This window comes from Leopardus geoffroyi, chromosome B2 (assembly GCF_018350155.1).
Source record: "Leopardus geoffroyi isolate Oge1 chromosome B2, O.geoffroyi_Oge1_pat1.0, whole genome shotgun sequence".
Classification (NCBI taxonomy): domain Eukaryota; kingdom Metazoa; phylum Chordata; class Mammalia; order Carnivora; family Felidae; genus Leopardus; species Leopardus geoffroyi.
In genome coordinates this window covers 102,575,783-102,582,754 of record NC_059332.1, presented here as the reverse complement: position 1 = coordinate 102,582,754, position 6,972 = coordinate 102,575,783, and the positions used below count along the sequence as shown (strand labels likewise).

Genomic DNA, 6,972 nt, shown 5'->3' with positions numbered 1-6,972 from the left:
TTTGTAATTTCTGATATTTCACACTGTAGTAGCTGCTGAGGTAGGACGCCTTCAGGGCTCCTTAGTAGCTTTGAGGAAACCACGCTTGCTCCACACTCCAGTGCAAACCCACCTCCTCCCTCCCTCTCCCCCCACTATTGTAATGAGTCTGTTTACTCGGGACACTTGAAGCCCAGTTTACAGGGCTGCTAACTGAAGCCCAGTTCACTTAAGGGCTGTGCGCCTCTCTAGGAGAGATGTCAATTATTGCTTTGCAAATTGTATCAACTTCTTGGCCAAATGGCAGTCAGCTGTCCATGTGGACACAAGATGAATCATGCAACTCAAGAAAGGTAGAGGTATTTGCAAGAGCAAACTTCCAAGGAAAGGAACAAACCTGCAAGTGTAGCCTTTGTTGCCTTCATCTTTCACAGCAGCAAACGACCTGATACTCAAGAAAGGTATAAATCCTCTTTTGTTCCCCAAACCTATAGACTATTTTCTAAATTGCTCCCTCACCCTTTTAGGCATTGTTTGCCTCTATCTTTAAAAAGCACTGAAGCGTAAATGTTATTCTATTTTTCCTTAAAAAAAAATTTTTTTTTAATGTTTTACTTATCTTTAAGACAGAGAGAGACAGAGTGTGAGTGGGGATGGGGCAGAGAAAGAGGGAGACACGGAATCTGAAGCAGGCTCCAGGCTCTGAGCTGCGAGCACAGAGCCCGACACGGGGCTCGAACTCACCAACTGTGAGATCATGACCTGAGCCGAAGCTGGATGCTCAACCAACTGAGCCACCCAGGCGTGCCTCATAAATGCTATTCTAAACTGTGTTACTTGTAAAAGTACTTTTAAAATTATTTTTGCTGCTGGGGAGCCTGGGTGGCTCAGTTGGTGAAGCATACGGCTTAGGCTCAGGTCATGACCTCGCCATCTGTGAGTTACAGCTCTGAATCGGGCTGTGCTGACAGCTCAGAGCCTGGAGCCTGCTTCAGATTCTGTCTCCCTCTCTCTCTGCCCCTCCCCTGCTCACACTCTCTCTTTCTCTCTCTCTCTCAAAAATAAATAAACATTAAAAATAAATAAAAAAATTATTTTTGCTGCCAAAAGTAAAGTAAAAAGTGAGTTTGGTGGGGGCAGGGGGGATACATTATTTAATCATGTATTTCGAAACCAGGGATGGAAAAGAAATAATCACTACAGGATAGATATTAAGTATTTACCTAAGATGGTTAGGCTAGCAGAACATCAACATCCTTGTATTTCAAAGTGTGGGCCTTTGACCACCTGCTTCAAAATCTCTTTAGAGGGGCGCCTGGGTGGCGCAGTCGGTTAAGCGTCCGACTTCAGCCAGGTCACGATCTCGCGGTCCGTGAGTTCGAGCCCCGCGTCGGGCTCTGGGCTGATGGCTCAGAGCCTGGAGCCTGTTTCCGATTCTGTGTCTCCCTCTCTCTCTGCCCCTCCCCCGTTCATGCTCTGTCTCTCTCTGTCCCCAAAATAAATAAACGTTGAAAAAAAAAAATTAAAAAAAAAAAAATCTCTTTAGAAAATAAGCAAACTCCACCTAAGACCACCTGAAGTCAAATCCCTGGGAATAGATTGCAGTTATCTGAATTTTAAAAATCCGGTTTCCATCATTCTTTAGTAGATTGTAGATCTTTCTGTTCTTTATTGATTGTAAATAATGTGCTGGAACATTCTCAGTCATGGGCCGCCGGGCAGCTGAGATTTTCCCCAGTGACTGTCTTTGCTGGCCCAGTGGGGTTTCCTAACCCTTTGTGTTCTATGCACCCCACTGGGAGTCTGGTAAAGCTATGGATCCTCTTTTAGCATAATGTTTTGAACTGAATAAATAAAACACATAGGATTACTGAGAAAAATTATATTGAAATGCAGTCATCAAGGAAAAAAATGTAATACATGCCTTTCAAAATGAATATACAAAATAATAATGCTTAGTAGTATCTGTAATAACTAACAAAGTTTCAAAGCAGTGATGAGCATAAATGAAATTCTGATGTTTTTAACAACGGATGTATCTATGCTTCTATTAATGATATCTCTTTCTATTACTGGTATTGCTAACGATTGGTTTATTTCCATGTAAAATAGAAGAAAATGACCTGAGCCGAAGTCGGACGCTTACCTGACTGAACCACCCAGGTGCCCCTGTGTACCTCCTGAATTCAAACTCCAGCTAAAGACTTCTTTTCTTTTTTAATTTTTATTTATTTTTGAGAGAGACAGAGGCAGAATGTGAGCAGGGAAGGGGCAGAGAGAGAGAGGCAGTCACAGAATCCGAAGCAGGCTCCAGACTCTGAGCTGTCAGCACAGAGCTCGACGTGGGGCTCGAACCCATGAACCGTGAGATCAGGACCTGAGCCGAAGTTGGATGCTCAACCGACTGAGCCACCCAGGGGCCCCTAAAGATTTCTTTTCTAGAAAGAGATAGATGGTAAGCACACGAAAACTTTTCTTGCTTCCCAGTTAAAACCTGCCACTCCTGAGAAATTTCTTCCTAATGAATTAGAGAAAACAAAATCCACTAAATACAGCACGTGGCAGGGAAGCAGACACACAAAGGTGCTGTTCTTATTTGCCATGGAATTGTGTTGGGTGCTTGACTTCTTAGAGACCTCTTACCTGCCCACCTTACAGACAGGTGTGGGATGGGAAATCTGGACACCCAGTGGGCAGTTTTTCCTTTTGGGCCATTCATTCCCAAGATCCCCGGAATAAGCTAATTCCTCTATAGCTTCCCACGCTGAGTTGCTAAGGGTGGAAGAAGATTGCTTACATTACGGGGGTAGAAGCTTAATCCTCGGCCCTACAGTTGGGGCGTCTGAAACAGGCGTGTGAAAATAAACCATACACGCATTTATTTTTAAAGCCTCCCCCATAGCCGCAGCATATCGGGATTCGTACCAAAGGGCCTTAACTACTGGTGCGTCACTCCATGATGGTGAATGAAGTGCTCAGAGCCCAGAGGGTCCATCTTGTAGATGAGACCCGGGGCTGCCACACTTGGCCCCCATCAGGGTGCAGAGTTGGCTGAGGGAATGTGGGTCCTTCAGTACGACCTCCGCTATTCCATTGGAAGTGACCATCAGCGCCTCCTGCTGGTGGGGTTGTTCACCCGGGCAGGTGAAGGCACAATGAATTGGGCACCAGGAAACAGGTTCCAGGCAGTGATGCTGACAGACTGTGTGACCGCTCTTTTTTCTATCCTGCCTCCAGTTCTTCGGCTAGAATCCAGAGGGTTCTATTAGGCCCTCTGTTATGCAGTGGTCGTATTAGCTGGCTAAGGCTGCTGCCATAACGTGCCACAGACTGAGCACCGGAAGCAATGGAGATTTATTTTCTCACAGTTTTGGGAGCCGGAAGTCTGAAATCAAGGTGACAGCAGGGCTGGCTCCCTCTGAGGGCTGTGAGGGAAGGGTGCATTCCAGGCCTCTGTCTTCTCCCTGTGTGTCTTCATGTCCTCTGCCCTCTACGCACATCTCTGTGCTCAAACTTTCCCTCTTTATAAGGACAGAAGTCATACTGGATTAGGCCTCCCCCCAGGGACCTCACTTAGCTCCATTACCTCTGCAAAGGCCTTATCTCCATATAAGGTCACATTCCAAAGTTCTGGGGATTAGGACTTCAACATAGGAATTTTGGGGTGGAGTGAGGGCACATCATTCAGCCCTGTAACTGCCATCTTTCAGATCTCCTTTCTATTAGACGGTCTTAGATATTAAATTTTTTTTTTTTTTCAACGTTTATTTATTTTTGGGACAGAGAGAGACAGAGCCTGAACGGGGGAGGGTCAGAGAGAGAGGGAGACACAGAATCGGAAACAGGCTCCAGGCTCTGAGCCATCAGCCCAGAGCCCGACGCGGGGCTCGAACTCACGGACCGCGAGATCGTGACCTGGCTGAAGTCAGGACGCTTAACCGACTGCGCCACCCAGACACCCCTAGACGGTCTTAGATATTAGATAAGTGTTCAGCTCCCCTGTAGGTGTAAGGATCAATTCTGAGACTCTCCCACAGGGAAGAGCCAGGGCACTGGTTCCTGAGGCACCCTGGGGACAGCTGCTCTCTCTGTCCTTGGCAGCTGTCTGCAGTGCCCAGAGGAGACTTGTCGGGAAATTTACTCCTCACTTCATAGGGAAGAGGCTAGGAAAAGGTGACTTTCTCCTTTGGGAATCGCAGACGGAGCAGCTGGGAGCACAACAGCCATCATTGCCAAAGGCAAACCGAGAAAATCCTCCCTGTGACAAATCCAAGAACAGTTTGATTTAGACTTTGTGCTGGGGGAGAGGCAGATGACTGATGAGTAAGTTTCCCAGCCCAGGGGAGGGTCAGAATCCCACCTGACCCACACCCCTGCGGCCCCACCTTAAATACACAGAGCTAAGCAACTCTTTTTTTTTTTTCAGGAGAGCACCATCATGGAGCCCACGCCAGCTTTCCACATGCTTACCCTGGATTTTAGCAGTAAATTGTTGGGTGTTCACATAGTGTGTTATTTACTGTATGGCACTTTATCTGTGTTTATAAACCATAGACTTGGTTTTCCTGCCAACTTCAGTGTGGGATAATTGAAATTAAAAAGAAAGAAACCAAGTGCCAAAGTCTGCAAGTCTCATCTGTAAAACAAAAAGGGGAAAAGCAGCTGAACTGAATTTCTAAGTAAAATATGTTGTATCTAATGTAAAACAATTCTAAAATCGTTTTCGAAAAGAATCCTAATGAGGAAGTGTCTTTTCATTACCAAGAAATTGTGCACAATTCGTAGCATATAACCATAAAATTTTATGGTGACTTTGATTTCATTAACGTTTCCTTGTTTATTTACCACATTAGATATATACCACAATCTATGAAATCTGAACAATTAAAAGTTATCTAAAGTTATATTATGCTACAATGAGAGAAATTATATTATGTTACAGTGAGATATATTATGCTACAATGAGATATGTAGCAATGAGATATGCTACAAAAGATATGCTTTTATCTTTTTGAGCTATGAGTTTTCAACTTCTAAACTGTTGCATTGAAGGCTATCTAAAACCCTGTGTCAAGCATACCATTTCCCCCCCACAGATAAAATCCTGTGACTTCTCCATGATAGGCTTCTGTAACTCACGTCTTTTTCGAAATTAAGTCAGTGATTTTGTTCTCATTCAGCCTCTGCACAGTCTGAAATTCAGCTTGAGCTAGTTCATTTCTTACTTTTTACACTTGTGTTGACTTTGGGGAATGTTTTTCATATACTCTTTATGCTTTGCTTTTATATCACTCACCGAAAAGGTAGCTGCAATTTACATGTTCAGTGATCTCTTTTTCACAGCGTTCTAATATTAATCTCTTAGACATTCTGCAAATCTGCTATGCTTCAAATTAGCCACTCTAGTTCTTGTCTGACCTAGATACCTAGATTGTAAACTCTTCGGGGTAAGGATCTTGTCTCTTGGTGGTTTATAATGTGTTCTAGACACTTCTTACCAGATGCTGAGTAATCATAATATGCAAACTGGTGTAATTAGATCATGAGTCTGTGAATGACAGTGTAACTTGTAGATAACATTCTACAGCTAGGTTAGGGTGTGGTCCAGTAGCACAGATAGCCAGAGGTGGGTAAAATGATTAAGCAAAGGGAAAGTTGGAAATAAAGTCATTAAAAGGGTAAGGGAAACCAAACCTCTTGTAGTATGGTTATTGATGCCAAAGAGAAGTCGAGGTGGCCTGTCAAACCTTGGAGGAGACTTGTACTTTAAGAGGCGTGCCAAATAGGCTGAATAAGAAAATATGAAAGCCCATGACTGCTCACTTTGAGCCTGTTGGAAACCGGAAACAAACAAACAAACAAACTATTCCTCAGGTACAAAAAGCCAATGAATATTTGAAAAATGTGGTGGTAATATCCCGCCTCACTTGGAAACCGATCTGATTAGTCTGTGACCCAAATGTGCCTTTTTTCTGTTTCTATATTGTTATGGCTATAATCTCCACATCTCCTAGGAGTTTGGAAAGTGACAAGTTAGAAACAGAAATTTGGAGACACTCCTTCTCTAGCATCAGGTCGCTTCTGGTCACTTCCTCATGGGCATTATTAAATCGACTGAACAGCTATCTTTAAAATCCCCATTAGGTATCTGGGGACCAATATTTATAAATATTGGAAGCCACCTTCTCCATTGTTTTTCAGAAACAAAGGAAGATAAATCAATAGAAAATTCTCAAAAATTGGGAAGAATACAGAGTTAAGAAATTTTTAAAAAATTGTGTTTATGTGAAAAAAAAAAAAAAAAAAAGCCCTTCCCATGGAGCCCTGGTTGTTACCACCTCTGGTCTATTGAGGCAGTCACCCCCTGGGCATGTAGTGTGATGCAGAGGTCTTCAATGTATACCTATGGCCCTGAGGGAGGCAGTATAAAGGATGCCATGGCAAAGAAAGCTAAGTGGCTCATCATTTAGCTGCGTAAGTGTCCTGAATCCCAGCCTCTCCCGAGGCTCTCATGCTCATAAGGAATTAAAGGGGTGTCAGCACTGGATCCCGTGAGGTCATCACCTGTGTTGACTCAAGCAGCAGAATTGCTAGCGACCCCTCACAGTACAACGTGACCTCTGGGAGAGGCAGGCTGGAGAGGCCAATGCCAAGGTCTCGACAGCGTCTCTCTCTGGAGGAACAAACAGGCACAAGAGGACCTAAAGGTGACAAAATGAAGAGGGCTAACTTTTCAGCTTTCTCGGCAAGCTTTCTGAGGTGACAAGGTTAGATGAGGTTCTCGAAGCAGGTCTGGCAAATCTAGGTGATGCTGGGCCCTTAGGGGTTTTAGGCCACTTTTTAAAGTCGTTTAAATGAAGTAAAAATAACGTAGGGTGTTATGAACTGAATGTTTGGGTTCCCCCAAATTAATACGTGGAAATTCTAGTCTCCAAAATGAAGGTGTTAGGAGGTGGGAACCTTTGGAAGGTGATTGGGTCATGAGAAAGGAGC

General features: G+C 44.0%; 1 long non-coding RNA gene across 1 annotated transcript; it reads left to right on the top strand.

Annotated features, from left to right (window-relative positions):
* Positions 1 to 2,313: 2,313 nt before the first annotated feature.
* Positions 2,314 to 4,595, top strand: LOC123608884. The gene is made up of 3 exons (XR_006717494.1): positions 2,314 to 3,375; positions 4,081 to 4,302; positions 4,406 to 4,595. It is a non-coding gene; the product is annotated as an uncharacterized LOC123608884 (long non-coding RNA).
* Positions 4,596 to 6,972: the final 2,377 nt, after the last annotated feature.